This window comes from Calliphora vicina, chromosome 2 (assembly GCF_958450345.1).
Source record: "Calliphora vicina chromosome 2, idCalVici1.1, whole genome shotgun sequence".
Lineage (NCBI taxonomy): Eukaryota > Metazoa > Arthropoda > Insecta > Diptera > Calliphoridae > Calliphora > Calliphora vicina.
The window spans coordinates 52766901-52788736 of NC_088781.1; positions in this window are offsets into that span (position 1 = coordinate 52766901).

Below are 21836 nucleotides of genomic sequence, written 5' to 3' on the forward strand. Positions count from 1 at the left end.
TAAATGTTTGTGTGTGTTCCGGCGGATGTAGTCTGGGTATTTTCACCATTGAAACATCATTTTAGTAGGCGTTGTATTTGAATAGTTTCTATAGCTTGATTTTTGTTTTTGGGTTGAATTTTATTGAGTGATATTTTTTAGCGTACATCCACTCAGGAGGGAGCTACAAATGGGGTACTTTTTTATGGTATTACCTACAAAACAGCAGCAACAACATGTTGTTCTTGCTGATTTTAATGAAGTGATGTTCGTTTTTATTCACACTTGAATATACGATTATCTTATTTAGACAAAGTCAACGTATCTATTTTGTATCTCTGTCAGTCTTGCTTATTTTCTTATACTTTTTTTCTGTGGGATTTTTTTACATGCTGCTCTCTAATCTAAAGAAATTTTGTGTATATAGCTATTTTTTTTCTTCGTTTTAATGTATATGATTCAAATCAGGAGTTAATTTTCACACCATCATACATTTGGGGCTTTATATATTAAATAGTACCTATATCTCGTGTTCTCAGTAGATGTGAATATAATTTTCGTATTTGTAAAAATTTGCTTTAAGCAGATAATGACTAAATTAATGCTTTTATTTGTAATTTTTTTTTTTAGTAAAATTTCTTTGATTCTATGTATTATATAGAATTCTATATAACCATTAACATAATTTGTGTAATTTTTGGGTGGTTACAAATACATTTAGAATTTGGATTGAGTAAAACTGAATTCATTATTTTCTTTTCGTTTGTTTTCTTAATAAATACTCTTTTTCGATTATAATGATCAGGGCAACCAAAATGTATGCAAAATCATAATTTGTTGGGACATAAACTTTAATTTTTTGTTAGATCCAGATAATTTTGTCAACGCTTTGAGAATATTTTGTGCCTACACTATAATTAGCCATACTTTATACGTCAGAGACTATTTTCTTGAAAATTCCTTAAAGACCATGTTCAGTCGTCCGCTGGGTTCCTGTTATCAAGATTATTTGAGACCTTGTCCATTGCCTACCACCAGACAGATACCCCATAGAAGCGGGTTAGTGACCACTTCAATTCACTTTCCTGGGACTATTACTTTCCTCTTCAGACATACATAGCTTTGATGTTATTGCCAGAGTAATAACATCAAAGCTATTTCTTTTGTCTTGGATACTCAATCTGTTCAATAGGGTTAGTGTGAAAATAAGAATCTGGTATTTCGTTGAAAATAATACAAGTTCGGTCTTGCTCAGATTCACACTCAGTCCACTAGCAATGCTCCATGGACTTAGTATTTTGAGTGATATCGTGCCCAAATGAATCCCTGCAATTGCCACCGCTACATCGTCCGCATAGGTGAGCGTTTTGTAGTTCATGGAATCCAGCTTCTTTAGCATACAGATAATGGCCAAATTCCACAAAAGTTGAGATAGGAAACCCCCTTGGTGTAGCCCCTTTTGTAAAGTCTTGAGATCGTAGCCATTCCAATTTTAGATCTAATGATCCTTCAGTTCAGAAGGTTACTGAGCTTTATAATTGATTGCTACAGTCTTAAATCATAAACATGGGGTTGATCCTACAGTTACATTGTTAAAAGCCCCCAGAAAGGCCACTAGTGAAAAGAGTGATTTCTCGATTTGTAGTGAAGTGCGAGTGATGAGCTGTCTCAACCGAGCATCCCTTAATATAAGCATGTATGGATCGTTGCAACTCAACTATCGCCAATAGGTTAGGTTACGTGGGTTGCTCGCAATTTAGCGAAATCACTCGGAGGCCTTGTGGCTCATTGTGGTACCCTTAGAAATACTATTCCCTTATGCTAAAAATTCATACATAAAGTGAGAATAGTTTCCCTCCCTAATTTCGTTGACTATGTGATTCCTGTGGTCCCCGTGGGAACCAACCGGTACTTCTAATAAATCTGATCATATTTACTAGTGACACATCTCTGAGACAGTCCAGATAATGGAAAAGATCTCTACCAAGATGTAGTAGTCTATGCTCTTGTAAGGCTGGGCATTCACATAGAAGGTGCTGTACCGATTTCTCCTCCTCTTCATCTAAACAACTTCTACAATAGCTATAACGTGGGTAACCCATACGTTCCGACATATGTCCAATCATACAGTGCTCATACTCGGAAGAAGCTTAATCGAATTCCTGCTAAGAGACAAAAGAGTCCTAGTTCTATCCTCTGTCAGATTGGGCCAGAGCATTCTGGATATTCTACAAGTGATGATATTTGACCACCTGAGTTCCGTCTCGCTCAAGGCCCATTCATCTAATAATTTCGATACTGTCACCAGGGGAGTGTGAATATCCCTTTGCGCTAGAGATACGTCCAGGGCCGACCCGTTGGTTGCGCACTCATCAGATACTTCATTTCCCCGGATGTCCTCGTGTCCTGGAACCCATATCAACTAGACGTGATGTTGTGTCAGTTGTGCCAGTGATTTGATACAATTGAGAAGACATTTCGACCTGATCACGTTGGAATTAATAGCCTTGATTGATGCAAGGCTGTCCAAGTAGATATGTATAGTCGAATTTTCGAGATTCTTCTCGCGGCTGTATCGATGGCATAAATCTCTGCCTGGAAAACCGTTCAGGTATCGGGTAATCGAATAGACATCAAAAGGTCCAGCTCATCTGATTGGATTCCCGAGCCCGTGCCTCTTTCTATCTTTGAACCATCAGTTTAGATTGAAATCACGTCATCCCAATAGTTTATATAAATGATGAAAATATCTTTGACTTTTGGAAAGCAAATTGTTCAAAATGGTTCGAATATTATTCGTTCGTAATTTGCTGTCTTCTGTTCCACCTCATATTCGACTGAAAATGGAATACAACTACCATGTATGGGCTGGTGCTTCAAAGTATATTTTGGAGCATCGAGGACGAAGGGTATCCAATTCTATTGATTCGTTGGAACACCGACGCAATGTTGGCTGCATTTTACTGTTCTATCGGTACTACAATGGAATGTGTTCTGAAGAAATTAGGGAACTTATTCCTGATACCCTCAGATTTTTACGTAATACACGTTTTTCATCAATAACCACACAACACACTACAGGGAAAATTCTTTCTTTAGCCGTACTGTCCGTATGAAGTCTTTCTTGTCATTTTCAAAGTAGAAAAGTTCAAATTGAATGTCCACAAACACTACTCCCTCTTTCTTCCATCCCATAACCTATTTTTCCTGAGTGCTGCTCCAAGAAGAAAAAAAAATAACGACCTAAATCAATTTTCCATACTAAATTCCTGAGACGATTTAAATAAATTATGGAGAAGCTAGAATTTTTCGAAAAATCTGCCTTAATGATATTTCAAGTTGTGGTTTTTCAGTTTTATCGGCTTAAACGTATAACATCCTAATGGTTATTTTCCGGAGATTTTGGAGAATATCATAAATTATTCATTTGTTTAAGTTCGGAAACTGAATCAATATTTCAAATTGTAAAGGTATTGCAAAATTGTGTGTTATTTCCAACTGAAATCTTGTCACATCAATTTGCATATTTTCTGCTCTGCATTCCAGAACAGATTTAGAAAAAGATCTATTACTAATCTACTAAAATTTACAACTTCAGGACAAACTTGGACTTTCTCTGCAGAGATTATGAGTTGAAACCTATTCCAGTTATATCCAGACTTCTTCAAAGTCGTCATTTAAGTCCAGTATCTTGCATTAAAAGTCAAATGTTCCTCATTTCAAATATATCTGGATAATGGTGTTTATATTTTGAGTCCCAATGTTCTTGAAATATTAATTAGGTTTATTTTTTAATGGATTTTCAGAATTACCCGTTTATTTCGATATTATGGACATTTTTTTAAGCGTCGTAATCAAATTGTTTTAACATTTTTAACGACCAATCCATTCGAGGATATTTTGATTCTCATACGATTCTTAATTTCAATATAAGTTACCTTATAGGGACAGTGTTATCTGGGCTGTCATACGAATAAAAATTATTCGAAAAATCGCGAAAAATAATAATTATTTTCGAATAATCGAATAAATTTCAAGTAAAATTTTTAAAAAATATTTTATTTAACTAAAAATAAGTCCCCAAACCGCAAATGAATTAAGGCCCCAAAATTTTATATAGAAAAAATCAACAACGAAATTTAGGACTTAGTTAATTTTTTGGGGATTTATTTCATTTCTAAGATTGGGGATTTAATTCATAATGAAATTACTCTGGGTGTATCAAAAATTGACTTCGCTCAGAGAAGTTGTTTTGCATTATCGGCCATCGGCCGGGCGCAAAGGTTTTCTCCTCATTCTGGGCGAAGCCGGTTTTTGATACACCTCATAGGAGAAAATCTTTGCGACCGGCCGAAGGCCGTCAAATCCAAAAAGATTTTAGTATGCGAAGACGGTTTCTTTTTGGTTGGGGGTTTATTTCATTTAGAACTTTTGGGTTTTAATTCATAATGAATTAAGCCCCCAATTTTGGGGTTTTAATTCATTTGTGGTTTGGGGACTTTGTTCGTAGCGCCGTAAATTTTATTAAATAGAAGCGAATTACTACAAATATTTTTTTAATAGATTTTGGATTAAAACCTCAAGATTACAAGATTATGAAACTTAACACTAAAATTCTATAGACCTACAAAATATTATTAAAAGTTAGAATGCATTTCGACTTAATAACACTATGCGACAAATAGTAGGGTCAGTGATCGGCGGAGGTTCTGCCCAATGGGAAATGCATTTTTGGTTTTCATTGAGTGGGATCCTGGAAAATCAGTTTTTCATAATTTTTTCGTTAGTTGTCGCATAGTGTAATAAACAATAATTATAATTAATAGTAAATTTTATCCACATGTTAATCAAAGAAATTTTAAAAACAATCGATAACTCGAATAATAAAAACTATTCTGGCACAAAAAATAATTTTAAAGTTCCTTGCAATATCCGTCCTGGATCTAAAGATTGCCACGGTGAATGCAAAGCATTTTAATAGACCTCCATTCTTCAAAATAGGTTACATGAAATCTGAAAATATCTGTTCTTGCATAGCGTCAGTATTTTCTGTTACATTTTTCTTCAATCTTCCCGAAGTACAACCCGGATCTACCGATCGCTATGATTGATGCGTGTAAATGTACCTGAAATATAAACTGGATGCAAGTGAAACTAATGTCCAAATATGTCCCCATTTCTAGATAAGTTGAAATATCAGTTCTCTCCCGCACAGCATCTCAATATTCTGCCACAGCAAACCATTTCACTACGACCTTCAATCTTCACGAAGTTCATACTGAACCAAACGATCGCTGTGATTGATGCGTTTAAATGTTGCTAAAATACATATTAACTGTAAGCAAGTGGAATTAATAGGTCCCTATTTCAAGATAAGTCACATGACGATCGTGCAATATTAGTTCCTGTACAGAATCAATGTTTTCTACCACAACAAGGCATTATATACGATCTTAAATTTTCACGAAGTTTGTACTGAATCTAAAATATAGTTTCCAGTAAAACATTAATCTTTTTTGGCACAACTGAATCTAACGATTGACGAGATTGATACGTTTAAATATTCTTGAATGCAAGTGGATCTAATGCCCAAATATGCTACAATTTAAGACAATACAGATCTTACAATATCAGTTCTAGCACAACATCAATGTTTTCTGTAATATCGGAGCTAAAGATTATAATTTTCTATGCTTATTAAACAGTTTATTCAGATCATATACATTGATAATTGGTTTTCCTGCTAATTTTTTCTTATGTATGTAGTTACTTTTTTAATATTTTATAACCATTGTTAGGGTTATTACATTGACATTTACATGATTGACATTTTAATCGATATTTTTGTATTTGAAATTCTTTTTTTCAGCTTAGCAAAAAAAAAAATGATTGTAACCTTTATTTTACAAAGTATTGTAGTGTAAACCCCCTTTTAATGTTATATAAGTTTGAGTATTTATTTAATTAATGTAAGAATCAGTGATACCAATAATATGGTGTAAAAAAATACTCTATGTAAATAGAGCAAAACTGAAAAAAACGGATTAATAACATTAATAATTTTAAAAACTACTAGAGTTGTTTCATAAACATATATTTAAAATAACTCAACTATGTTTTTTATCAAACAATTCAAGTTTTGTTAAAAAAAGTGATAAAATTCTGTGTATCCTTTAAAAAAAACAAAATCAACGCAGCTTGCAAAGGTCTTGTATACTCTCAGTGGATTAGAAACGTTTTTGTTTGGAAATAATTCGGTATCTCGGGACAAAATATTGTCATTTACGAAAATATACAACAAAGTCAAATGATAAGTTTACTGTGATTGTACCAAAAGATTGAATATACAGTATGGCATTCGTTCGATTAATCGAATAATTTCTTACGAATTAAATGGCCATTTTCGAATAACGAATAATTCGAACAATTCTATATAGAATAATCGAATATAACGAATAAATGTTCATTATTTTTAAATTTATGAAATTGCTTAAAATTTATCATAATTTCAAATTTAAATAAGTAATAATAACTCACAAATATTGTATTGTTTCTGAAATTCGACAAATAACTAAATACAAAGGGACTTTCGATCACTGTAGATGAGTGTTCCGATAGCTCCTTCCTTCTATAAATATATAAATATTACTGCAAGAAGTTACAATTCTAGAAACAAATCTTTCAAAATTTTTAACTTAGGACTTGAACCAATGAAAATAAAAGGTACGGAATAAAATATTTGTTATTTAGAATTAATAATCAAAATTTTAACTTAGATTAAAGTGAGTTGAATGTGATTTTGAAACGGTCGTCGGAAGTGATATTAAGGATGACATTTGTAATGATTACATTGAAATAGATGAAGGCTATGATCTTAAAATATATGTATATATGTAAGTGATGTTATTAACCGAGTACGTAAGTGTTTCAAAACATTTAATAAATCGAATGATAAACACAAATATTGCAAACTAACGTTTTGTTGCAAGAAAAGCATGGAGTTCGTCTTATACATGATTTTGAACATCGTTGAACATCTTTCTCTAACATGGTAATAAACTTTTTGCGTATTTGTAGATGCGTCAATCATGTACTGCCTGACTTCAAATTAGCCACGTTCACTGACAATGATATCAAACTTTGGACAGATTCCCTTTATTGTGTAATTCCCCAAGACCACTTTATTAAGCAAAGATTCGGCAACGTTGATAGAGCTTGATGTATAATACAATTTGTTATAAATAATTTATAAATTGTGAATAATTAATTTACTAAAGAATTAGTTACTCAATTTAAAACCCGAATTAATGAACGACATAAAAAGTTCTTAATACGTTTATATTGTATTTGAATTCAGGATCATGTCCAACTAGCTCAAATTTTTAAAAGCATAGCTCCAAAACTGAAACTAAAGGGTTTGCTAGTCAATTTTTTTGTAGATTCGGGAGTTAATCTGATCAGAATATCTCTGTTGAAAATTTAATGATGGACTTTGTTTTCGAATGTTTTTTAACATTATCAATACTTGAATTGTTAACTTTCTTTAACAATAAAATATTAAAAAACCGACATCAAAACCTCATTCTTTACTTTAAAAAAAAAATTATATTATTCGAATAATTCGATTAATTTTAAACGTGTGATCGAATTATTCGAACAAGTTGAAATCTCTTATTCGAATTATTCGATTTTTCTCTTGTTCGAATCAATAACGAAAATTGTATATTCAATTGTCAAAATTATCAAATTCAAAACTCAAAATTCAATAGAAAATATCAGAAAATTTTGTTTTTGAGCACATGAATACTTGATTCAATTATAAAATAATTGAAACCAGTTCAATATGTGATAAATGTTTGAATTGAAATATAATTTTTCTGTGCATGTAGTTTTATATATAAAAATCTACTTTACGCGAACTTCAACAACGTCAAAAGATATGAAAGACTAAATTTTTTAGAAGATTTTGAATCTTATTCTGGTTTCATGTAATAGTTAATAATAAAGAGAGCAAACAACTTTTATTATAGAGAGACCTTCTAAAACATTTTCTGCTAGTGTAAACAGGTCTTTTAGAAGGCCTACAAAGTGAAGACCTAACATTTGTTTCCTAACATTGTTTCCTTAACCATATCTATGAAGTAAAAAAAAAAACAGTAATATAAATTTTATGAGTGTGTACGTATGTATGCATTCACTATTCTAGTATTAATTGCAAAACGCCTTCGGATTAATGTCATATACAGGATCAAACGCATGTTTACCACTAAATTTACGCCTCAACGATTTAAAAATCGTTAAATGAAACTTATCATACAATAATAAAATACAACGATGGCTGAGTATAGCCTGCTAAATATAATACGAATATCAATGATGGTGATTATAACGATGATATTTTCATTAACCGTTGATTTCATTATTTTATTGTTGTTTTGGCACAGAGTAAGAACAAAGTGACAGAGAGCGAGGTACACAGTTAGGGTGTGTTTATAATTGAGCTTGTGTGTGTTTAAATGTGAGAGCAAATGCGTAATGCCCATGTTTTTACTTGTAAACAATCAACGTTGTTCACTCACTCATGCCATCTTTTTCTTCTTCATTCAGCCATTCATTGATTCATTCAGCTCATTCACATTCAGATTATCTTGATCCGTTGATCCTTCATGTACCGTTCGTTTTAATCGTGTTCGTGTTGTTATTGTTTTGTTATTTAACGGGGATAAAAATATCAATGTCATTGCAGGCATGTTTTTTTTCGTTTTTTTGTTCCAAACTATTTTATTTTAATATGTTTTTTGCTTATTTTAAAATCTCTTGTTGTTTTTTTTCTTGCTTCGTATCAAAACTGGATTGATTGGTTTGTTAGGAAGGTATAGTAAGTTATAAAATAGCTTAAATACTATAATATAAAGGGTGTTTTGTAGATTTGTAAACTGTGCTGACATTCGTTTCAATATCCGCATTAATTTGTTCAATCTCACAGATTATTTGAAAATAGTTTTTAAGCATGCTATGACCAAAGGTGTACAGGCAGGCTGGTTTTTTGGTAAGAGAAACTTCTAAATTGTCGCCTTAGAAAACAATATTAAATACAAAATTAAAGTTGTTATGATGTTGCATACTAAGCCTTAAAATCTTAAAATGTGATTACAATATTCAAAGTTTAGATAATGTTAATTGTTAATAATACAAAAAATACTCCTTTAACATTAGTTTTAACAATGATTTTTGAACACACTGACCGTTTCTTCGTGTTTCACTAAATCCTTATCGCTAACATTGGTCCTGTACTTTGCACTCTCCGAGCTTTTATTGGATTTGGGTAGGCTCGAATATCAACTGCTTTATATATTCGGTATCATATACACATACATATACACGATTCGTCGCCAATTGCGATCTTATGTACACAATTTTTTAATTCGAATGTCTTAAAATCAACTCGAGCCAATTTTAAGAGATTGTCAAGTGTAAGATCAACATGTTTCTGGGAGAATAATTTTAAGAATTCGATAACCCATTCACGATTGTTATTCTTGATCGAAAGATCACTTCAAATATTAACTGCATACAAGTTTAGCTATTGCCCAAATAAGCCACAATTACCTTGCAATGATGACTTTTGCAAAGTCGAAGATCACTATGATTGAATTTTTAAATCCATCGAAATATGTTAATGTTTTAGTCAAGTTTATCCTGGATCTAAAGACCACTACGATTAATGCGATCAAATGTTCATTAAATTTAGACTATATGCAAGTGGAGTGCTTAAATACGTCCCAATTTCAATATAAGTCACAGCATTAATGTTTTTTGACATAACGAAGCATTTTTAACATTCTTCATAAAGATTATCCCCGATCTAAAGATCACCACGAATGAATTTGGAAATCCAGCGATAAAATCCGAGTATTTTTTATGTTGTCTGTGTTTTTCAAGTATCTTAATACTCGAATACTTCTTATATCAAAACGTTTTAAGCACTTGTACCAAAACATATCAAACTTAGCGTTTTGATTGCGATTTAAAATTTTAAATTTAATATTTGCTTCTTCTTAATAATGATTTTGTCATCTATATATGTATATAAAAGAGTAACATTACTGACTGACTGATTCATCATCACACAGCTCAAACGACTGAAGTTAGAATCATGAAACTGTGGGTTCCTCTCTCCCCAAAACGATCCACTAAGAAGGGATTTTTGGAAATTCGAAGGGTAAAAACGGGTAAATCCGGTAATCTTATATCTTCAAAACTAATAAAGATACAAAAAAACTTGATATTGCATGTTACTCCATTTAAAAAATAAGCTGACAGGTGTTTCGTACTTTTTCGAAATTCGAACCTTTTAGGGGAGAAAACGGGTAAAAACTGTATTTTGGTACTTTTTTGGCACCCTATGTATCTTTTAAACCAATAAACATAGAAACAAAATTTAAATCGTATTCTTTACTTATCAAAAAATTAAAAACATAAGTTTAGTACTTTTTGGAAATTCGAACCCTTAAGGGATAAAAATTGTGTTTATTTTTGGTACTTTTTCATAAAATATGTTTTTCTATAATTTGACATAGACATTCGAATATTTTACTATGAGCTCCCACCACGATACAGAAAATTATTTTAGTAATATTTTACCACCGCAATGGGGATAAAAAAGGTACCAAAAAGGGGATAAAATCAGAAAAATACATTTGATTGCAAATTATTAAGCCGATTTTGATAATTTTTTTAACATTGTTTCCTGGATTCATACAAAAATTAACTAACAGGTTGTTATTTGGAACTCGAGTGCCATGGTGTATTTTAGGCCAAATCCGGGTAAACAGTTTGGTACTTTTTTTAAAACATATTTATTATTGGGCACATTAACACAGATTTTAATCGATTGAGACATGTCTGTAGCATAAACAACTTTTGCAAAATGGAATATTTTAAATTTCAAACTTGAGGGGTGTTCAAGGGGGAAAAGGGAAATTGGTACTTTTCTCCTAATGGTACCTTTTTAATATTTTAAATTATTTCACTTATCGACATTAAAGTTAGCTGATATGTATCTGAGTGAAGTTACTGTTAGAAATAAGGGATTATATTTAGGTACCAAAATGTAAGAACTGAACTATAGGTACTTTTTCATTCTTCTAATGGTACTTTTTGATGACAATGGACTGAGAAACATGAAATTAAGCATATAAGGTCCCAAGTGAGTGCAAATTCAAGGAGATACTTCATGATACTTTTTCTTTAATCTAATGGTACTTTTTTGTAATTTCTTCACCAATGAACCTAGAAACATGAAATAAAGCTTATATGGACCCAAATGAGTGGGAAACTACAAGTATATATGGTCCTAAGTGAGTGAAAATTCAAGGGGATACTTCATGATAATTTTTCATTAATCTAATGGTACTTTTTTGAAATTTCTATAACAATGGACTTAGAAACATGAAATTGAGCATATATGGTCCTAAGTGAGTTAGGATTCTAGGGGTAGACTTTTTGGTACTATTTCTTTATTCGAATGGTACTTTTAGTAATTTCTTCACCAATGAATTTAGAAACATGAAATAAAGATTATATGGACCCGAGTGAGCGGGAAACTTAATAGTACTATATCTTTCTTCTAATTGGGGTGGCGAAGCGCACCGGGTCAGCTAGTTCCTCATAAGCTTCTAAGGCGATATAGCTATGTCGTTCCGTCTGTCTGTCTGATGAGTATTTACCAAAGAAATGAACATGAGGATCCTCTTCGTGATCCTTTCGACACTAGGCCTTAATTAGCTTTAATCTATTCGATGACCTCCCATTGGAGATTTTAATACTCAGGTGTTGATTGTAACATCCCTACATTTTGAAATTTATTATCCTAAATTTAAGACACAAGTAAAAGTACACTTTTTCTCTTCTCTGTTTTTTTGTATTTAAGAGCATGAGTGTTCTCCTTTTGTTCCTGCCTTAATAATGTTTTTCATGTGTTTTATGCATTTTTCTACATTCAGTCCATTTTGAATATTTTTTAGGTTTGTGTTTCATTATGTTGATAATCATAATAAGGATGTCTGCTCTTTGACATATGTATGTATGCATGGATTTATATATAAATACATGTAAATACATATGTAGATATGTACGTAAGCACGAGTATTTATATGAACATTATATCATTTGTTAATAAGACAAATAAAGGTGATTTCCATACCTTAACAATGCGAACGATACCATTAATTCGTCAGCTGCTGTTTTTTTTGTTTTTGTTATTTTCAAACAAAAATTTGTTTATTTTATATTTTAATAATTTAGGCAGATTTTAAAAAATGAGAACTTTAAAAATTAGTTCCAAGAGGATTAGATATTGAAAGAAATGAAGACGAGAAAATTTCAAAGCAACTGTGTTGATATAAATACTTTTCGCTTTCAAATTTATATATAAATTTTTGAATACAAAACGATGAAAAATTATCAGTAAATCTCTTTAACTTCAGTCATTAAAATAAACACAACTGATGATCTTGCTAAAATGAGCGAACTGATCAGAATTTAAAGAATCCGTAAAGATCTGCATACTTGAGTTGGTTTACTTTCGCAAACACTTTAAATCTTTGCCAACCAATAACGATTAACTCCTTGAAAAATTCACACATTTTCATTTAGTTTAAAATAAAAGTCTTTAACATTTCAATTCCTCATTTCAATAAAATTATTATTTACCTGTACGCAACTTTTCTCATTAAGTAATTAAAAAAAGAAGCGATGTATATAACATTTGTTGTTACCAATTAAACACGTTGGCTTTAGTTGTTTATGGGCTTCAGTGCTGGTGCTGTTTCCCAGTTTTTTATGCTTTTTGGTAAATAGGAAAGAAATTACGCCTGCTGGCAGTGGATTGAAACAAAAAAAAAACAGGAATAAAAAAAGAACACGAAACAGAACAGAACAATAAAATAAATTAAATATTTATATTATTATACAAACAACAGAAATTTTAATTAATGGGTTAAATGGTTCGACAAAATGACTTAAATAATAATAATTTTATAATTATTAACTTAATTAACTATGAATATCATTTTATTTTACAGGACAAACAAAAAAGACCTTTTTGGAAAGTTGTATCATGGCTATGGGTATGTGGGAGGAAGGTTGTTGGTATGTATGTTAAATGTTTTAAAATTAAAATATTAATTAATAATTTTGGAAAGGGGATGAATATACACACATATATTTTACCATTTTATTTAATTTACTTTGTTACTTATTTTTTTTACTTGTTTTTTCTATTGAATTTTTTTTTATAAATTTTAAAGTAATTAAAAAAGAGGTTGACTTTAAAAGTTATTTGGTTTTAAAATAAACATACATACTTCAGTTTTCCATTAAAATAAACCAAGATATATTATTAAATTGGATGATAAAATTGTTGCTAATGCTTTTTTAATCCAAAGGAAAGATATTTTCTGTTTTTAAAAATTTTAAAATTTCCAGCTGATAAAGCAGAAAATTGAAACTTGAATCTTTCCGCAGTGTAGATTCAATTGTTGTGGGTCATAAGTTGGTCATTATTGCCTCTGTGTTGTTGTTAATAATATCTTTTTCGTACGTTATTATCCAGAGCAAAATAAACATCTGAAAAATTTTATTAAAATTGGTTAACATAAACTTTTCCACTGCAGGGGTCAAAGTTCAACTTTTTAAATATTAAGTTGTTACATGAAAATATAGTAAAATGCTTATTTAATATATTTAAATATTTTCTGAAGTCGTAAACGGATATTTTAATCGATTGCAAACCTTTTATTCTATTAGTTGTATTACTTAAAAATGCGCGATTTACAATAGATGGCATATCTTTTGAACGCGGTTTTTGGTTTTAATAACTTATAAGTCATTTTGAAGGGTACATATCAGTCATTTATTCTCACTTAGTTATTGAACATTATAGTGTAAACAACAACGATTTTTTTGCTTCGAAAATTTCGAATTTTGTACCAACAAAGCGCCATATGCGGGAAGTTTTGCTTTACTTCTTTAAAAAAAATGTGTTTAATCAGTTTCAACGTGCGACAGATGGTTTGTACGGTTGAGAAGTGGTGATTTTGGCATGGAAAACAAAAACCGCCAAGGCCAACCAAAAAAGTTTGAAGATCAAGAATTGGAGGCATTACTCCATGAAGATTGTTGTCAAACTCAACAAGAGCATGCAAAATCATTGGGAGCTACACAAGCAGGAATTTCAAAATGTTTGAGAGCAAAAGGATTTATAAACAAGTAAGAAAGTATGGTCGGTCAATACCCTACACTAAGTAAAAGAGCAAAAACATTTTTCTTTTAAAATTTCAATAATTTATAATTTTGAGTGATTTTCGGAAGTGGGCCTTATATGGGAGCTATGACCAATTATGGACCGATCACCATGAAATTAGGTAGTGTGATTTATGTCTATATGAAAGTTTACTATGTTGAATTTTGTGTGTATACCAACATTTTTAAGAGACTTATGCATGTTAAAGTGATTTTTGAAAGCGGGTCTATATGGGAGCTATGACTAATTATGGACCGATCGTAACAAAATTTGGTGACATGAATTTTGTATATATAAAACTTATTTGGAGTGAAATTTGTGGAGATACATATATAAATTAAACATTTATGACCGATAAAGTCCAATTTCGGGAGGACATTTGTATGGGGGCTAGGTGAAATAATGAACCGATTTCAGCCAGTTTCAATAGGCTTGGTCCTTGGGCCGAAAAAATAATATGTACCAAATTTGAAGGTTTACATGGACAGCCAGCCAGCCAACCAGACGGACGGACATCGTTTAATCTAAGTCGATCGGTATACTTTAAGGTGGGTGTTAGACTAATATTTTTGGGCGTTACACACATCTGCACAAACGCATAATACCCTCCCCACTATGGTGGTGTAGAGTATAAAAATCAGGGAAATTGGGTACCATACAAATTGAACCCGAGAGACCTTGAAAGACTATTTTGCATATCCGAAATGATGCTTGAAAGCAATAAAAGAAAATCATTTTTACTCCGAATCATTACTTGCGATAACACTTACGCTTCGTAAGAGATCGTATGTGAAATATCCATGGCGGTAAGGTAATTATCTGTATTTGGTGGGGGCAAAAACGTCCTATCAATTATGAACTGCTGCAATCTGACCAGACCATCATAGGGAACCGAACACAACTGATTCATTAGAAACGAGCATTGGCCGAAAAACGCCCAGAATATGCGGCCAGACCTAAAACCGTAATAAAGACTGAGATCAAAAAATTGTTGGCCAAACAATGGTCTGCCGTCAAACTGATTCCAATGCAGGTTTGAAACATTACGAGGCTCAAAAAGTTTCTGACAGGAACTCTGCCAAAAATTTAGAAGCCAAAGACAGAGCACGGAAATTGAACTTAAATTTTATAAAAAATATACCTACTGCATAATGGATGACGAATCGTAAGTATGGAAATTTTTTCGTAATATTCCATACTGACAACGCGCTGACATATGTTGCAATACCTGTATAAAATTATTTAGAATGAAGTTGTTGTTGGAAGTTTTGTCTCAACCTCTTTATAGTCCAGCCCATGCAGAACGCTGTCTCTGGGATACGCTTCACTTTTAAACAGAGTATTCAATATTGGCTTGATTCGTTCTTGGCCTCAAAAGATGAGCAGTTATTTTGGCTCGGAATCCTTATGTAGCCAGAAAGATGGGAAAATGTCATAGCTAACAATGACCAATACCTTGATTACATTTCTATTGTACAAATGTTTCAAAATAAAAGCTAAAAATTTGGAAAAATCACGCATTTTTATGTCATAAACTCATATTTATATTTGGAATATTCACACGGTCTGCTATTAGTCATATTGTCATAATGGCTTAATATATTATAATAGTTGTTGTTGTATTTTAAACAACAAAAAAAGTATTATTTTATTACAAAACAATAAACATAGTTCAAATAGTCTAAGCTTTTTTGTTTGAAACACAACAAAAATTTGATTAAACTATCTAATATACTAGGAGACTATGACAATATGACCAAATAGCAGACCGTGTGAATACCCCAATTGTTTATTATTAATTGGAAAATAATTCTAACTTTAGCAGGCACAAGACTAAGTTTCATAAAGTTCTGGAAAATTAATGTAGATGGTCGTTTTTAAGAAAATGTCCAATGTAACCAAACTTAACAATATTATAAAATATTGATATGGATTTGTCCAAACCAGGATGGAGGATATAATTCGTTTGTGCTGATGTTTTTAACGCACAAAAATATTAGTCTAAAGCATTGGTAGGCAAAAAGAGGCATTTAATTTGTGTGCTCTTTTGGGTAAAAAATAAAATATCCACAACAACATCAAGAAACTGAATGAATTGTGTGTATTTTTACGCTCTATTACTCTCTTTTGTTCACATTCGGGTTGTTTGACGAAAATCATCATAACCTGAACAATATGAACGCCTACCATGGGTCTAAAGTATACGGATCGTCTCAGAAACATTTTCTGAGTCGTTTAAACGATGTCCATCCGTCTGGCTGGCTGTCCATATAAACCTTGTGCGCATAGTACAGGTCGCAATTTTGAAGATATTTCAAACAAATTTGGTACATACATTTGTTTCGGCCAAAGGACGAAGCTTATTGAAATCAGTCCATTATTTCACCTAGCCCCAATACAAATGTCCTCTCGAAATTGAAATTTATCTGTCATAACTGTTTAATTTATAGAGGTATCTAGCCAACATTAGGTTATATGACATTTTGGAATAAAAATTTCATCGATAAAAAAGCGATATTTTAAACTAAAAACTCTCAATTTTATTACTTTTTTATTTTTGTATAGTAAAAGAGCGGATTTTTTCCCATTACCGCAAATTTGAATTCGAGGCAGGTTTATATACATATTTATAAAAAAAACTATTTGGGTTTTTTTGGATAAAAAAATTAATAAAAATTATATCCAAACTTTACTGCGTTTTGTGGGTGAACTTTTTTGACAACCGCGAAAAAGTAATACCATTTATTTAAATAACTTTCAATGGTGTATTCGACTATACTAGGGCCATTTTGATATTAGTAAAAAAGTTATAGCCCTATGATGATCGGTCCATAAGTAGTCATAGCTCCCATATAAGGCCCGAAAATCTCGTTAACGAGCATAAATCTCTGAAAAATGTTGGTATCCACATAAAATTCATAAATAACTGTAATAATGACATAAATCACACGACCTAATTTCATGCCGATCGGTCCATAATATTCATAGCTCCCATATAGGACCTACTTCCGAAAATAAGTTTTGCTCACTTTCTTACTTTTTTTTTTTAATTTTAACTTGAATATTAATTTCTTCGACCAATTTTACAAGATTTATTGCAGATTTGGTTTTATTCTATTTCCCATAATCTGAACTTTGTAGCAAAATTAAAACTGTTATAAAAACTAACAAATTTGATTCAAATGTGAAATTTCATATTAAAAATAAAAATTAGCAATTTGAAATTAATTTATACTTCAAACAAGGAAAAATTACCAAATTTTATACTCAATGCTAAAGGTTATTTAAGATTTGCTCTAGTTGAGTAAAACACTCATACTTGTTAAATTTAAATTTTTTTTTTATTAAAAAGAACTAAGTATTAGTTACTTTATTTATACGTAAATCTAATAAGTCTATTGTTTAAAAATATTTTAATCTAAAGTGTATATAACTACGACATGTAGTACAACGAGTACACAATTGTTTTAGATGGATGAATGGTTTTATAAACTCATATTCATACATAGACTCATGTACATACATATATAACGTCAAAAATATATTTGAAAGACTTTAGGAAAATGGCAAATATATCCAAACGACTGTAGTCATACATATGTATATATAAACTGTGACAAATCCTTACAACCATAAAAGTGAAAAAAACATATTCATATACATATATAGGTCTGTATAAAAGTTTGCTAAAAATGCAAAAAAAAAAATAACAATAAAAACCCATAAGGATTTTTGTCAAGAGTAGAATAAAACCCTTTTTTGGTTAATAAAACTTAGGCAGAGTATTAAAGGAGTAAGAAATTCATAAAAGCGATAAGTGCGGATAGGATTATTATGAGACTTAATATAATAACACTGTCCAACAGCATCTTTGGAACAAAATAGATACGAGATAACTGTTAGCCTCCCTCCATAATCCAAAAAACCAAAAAAAGATCGAGCAGAATTAATAATAAATAAATAAACCTAAATATCTCCTGAACTGAAAGAGATAACTTACATATTGTTACGAAATTGTACTTGAATTCAAATATAACGATTTTAAGGGCTGATTTAAAAGTAGCATAATGCTTTCAAATAACAGTGCTGTAATGGCAAACTGTAACATATCTGTGGGCATTATTAAATAAAAGCTTTCAGTTGACCATTGATCGTAAGTTGGCAACGCTGTTTGAATTCGAATATTCAGTTAAAGAACATTGTAGAAAGTACACCACAGATGGCGTATGATCTGAATATTCGAACTTTGACAGTTAAAGAGCAATCTAGAGTGCAGATTACAGTGTTATAAATAGTGACAGAGGTTGCAGTCGTTATCAGAGACGCTATTTGAATAAACATCAACTGAGTGCCTTAAAGTGTGCTGTATTTTTCAAGTGAATTCGTATACATTATAAAGTGTCTGTATTTCTGAGAATTTATAAACGTGTATATAAAAAAAACATTGAGTGACTATTTAATTCTGTTGTTGTACATTTTGAATAAATAGTTGTTACAATTTTCAAACTACTAAACGGCTTTTATTTGCAATCAAAAGTATCCGGGTTATTTAAAGGAAATAAACCAAACGTTTTGAAAAGGTTAAAACGTAACAATATGTTTTTCATAGATCTCCCGAGGTGGAATGTAATTTTACAAATTAAGCTTAAAGAGCTTTATTTACAACTTTTCTAAATTGAAATTTTCCGGGAAACATTTTCGTAGAATATTTTAATCATTAAATGTCCTTTTTGAAAGGATTTTATTTGATTTTCTCGAAAAAAGGGTCACATTGACCCCTAAAGAGAGGAGATAGAGGGTTAAGATCTTCTACAAAAATTATCGCCACAAAATTCCACAATATAACTCTGACAATAAGAATTCTCTCAGACATTAACTTACAACAGTTTTTTCAGTTAGTATAATGCTCCCTTCGATCAAAAAATTTAAATTTTGACTCACTGTAAAAAAAATTCAGACCAGCTGGACTATAAGTTTATTCTACAAAAATGACCTACTCAACATGCCCTTTCAGAATTATGAGGTCGCTATTCTGCTCCAATTAAAAAGTCTCAATTTGTTGTAACAGTGTAAAAAAAACTCCGAAAATATGAGTCCAATTTTGAGCGCATCAGCTCAGAAGTTTGGAAATGCGATTACAAGGGGAGAAATTCGTAAAATTTCTATAAACTTACATAATTGATAAAATTTTGTTAAATTTTTTCAAGTGTTTTTAAAACCAAAATTAATACTACTCTTGGTGGTTATAGAACGCCTAAGTGAATGCATTACTTTAAACATTTATTTAAATATCAGAAATCAAACAAATCTGTGAGGCAGATTGGGTGGGTGTGTGTACAATACTCAAAAGCTTATGGTTCAAAACATGAAAAAAGCCATAGTTTAGTTAACCAAAAAAGTATGCTATACAAAACCACATTTAACTGTATGTTAACACACACACCTATATACAACTGTGTGTGTGTTAGAGAGAGGGAGAGAGAGAGTCTATACAGATCCTTGTGTTTTATGTTCATAAAAATTAGTCAATAATTAATCATGTGTGCAAAGGACTAAAGTCGCTAATAGAATTTTCTTCTTGTTTTTACAAATAAAACCAATACACATAACATTTGCTTGAATTACATACATACATATATGTATATGTACATATGTATGTATGTATTTGTATGTGTAAGTATATTTTCTGTCATGTATAGCATTTACATGTATGTTTGTCTAGATATGTTTACTTTAGTGTCACAACGTAGCTGATAGAAGGAACCGTCAATAGAAAACTGACGCATGTATTGTAGTCGTTGTGGTGTTTGTACTCGTTACTTATTTTCTTTCTCTAGCCCCCAGGCTAAATAAGCAAAGAACATATTTCATTTTCCGTTTTTTTTTTTGTTTTTTGCTGCTTTTTCGCATATTGGATGTAGTGTACAAATTGGAAAACATTCGTAAACTCTGATGTTTATAGCCAATAAAAAAATATCAATTTTCCCTGTATTTTTCCTAGGTCAATATCATTTCTGATTTCTTTTTAAACTTCTTATGTGTATGAGCAGTTGGGCGTAGAAAAATCGCAGAATTAGAATGGAGTGAGTAAAGTTCAAATTGCGGTTTGAGAGAGCAGTTGGGCACCAAAATTACACAATCTCAGACTTTCAAGAACCGGACAATGACGAAGTATATTTTGTAGTTTCCAAGGTGGAAACTTCATTGAAACTTTTAAAGAAGTCGTAGTCTCATTCTGCGAGCATATGAACCCAGAGTCCTGTAGCCAGTTACTACTGCAATTACATTGCACAGATCCCTCCTAAATAGACATAAACATTTTGCGATCTTCCTCCTGTCTCCACTTAGAGACAGACATTTTTCCACAGGAAACATAGGACGTCTATATCTGCACTTTGCTCGATCATTAGCTAGGATCTTAGCTTGGTTCCAAGTCAGATTGAGATAAACATTCCTTTCTCATCACTCGAATCAGAGAATTCCGGGGCATCCCAAGCCCTGTGTATTACAGTCCAGTGCTTCATTCATTGGTTACCCAGTTTGGCCAAAAAATTAGCAGGATTGGCTTTCGGCGCACAGTGGGAGAAAACCCTAATTTAGTGGAATTAAATTCGTATCTTCTAAACGCTTGGCCAAATTAATTTCATTTATATGGAAATATTGCAGGCAAGGGGGTAAGCTAATAAAGTAATGTGAAATGGGTTCTGCTACTTCAGTAGAATGAGCGGGAGAGGTTGCTAAACTACACTACCTCGGAAGAAATTCTATACTATATTCAATTCTAAGAAATTATTTTATTTTAATATATCTTTCAAAAAATTTAAATTTTATAAGCAGTTTTATTTATAGCAAGTAACTATTTAAATCTATAGATTTTGGACATTTACCCTATTGCCGGCATAGGTCGAAATATTCATATAAAATTAAACTTTTTTTTAGTTTTATTAATAAGTTTATTTTTAAAAACGAATAACAATTACACTGTGCAACAACCAAAATCGGAATGGATAAAATCGGGAAATATTTGGACCCGCTGTTATCAAAAAACTGGAGTCTGATGAATCACTAGGAAGTAATTGATCCAACGAAAGTTGCATAACATCTTTCAATAACGGTTCCACTTTTTTATAGCTTGCAAAAGAAGTTCTGGACAATGTGGATATAACACAGCGTTAAAACAAATATATTAATATTGACATAAAACGCTTTGAAAATGTTATATTTTTAATCTAAATAAAGCACTACCATATTTAAAAGGACTCATAATTTTATGTCAAATTTGGTATATGGCCATTTGTTTTTAGCAACTTGTAGTAGTTAGAATTACTTAAATTTCATTTTTATATAATGTAATTACCAATAGCACTTTTTATATACAATCTTAAAAAAATAAGGAACAATTTAGTACGAGATTTTACATCGTCCCAACGATAATAATTTCTTAAAAAAATTATATAAATTCACCTCGCACTTTTTCGCAGCTAAATTTTTCACCATATGTAGTCTATAATATAGCTTTTGATTTTCCCTGCATTTATTTTGAGGCCAACTT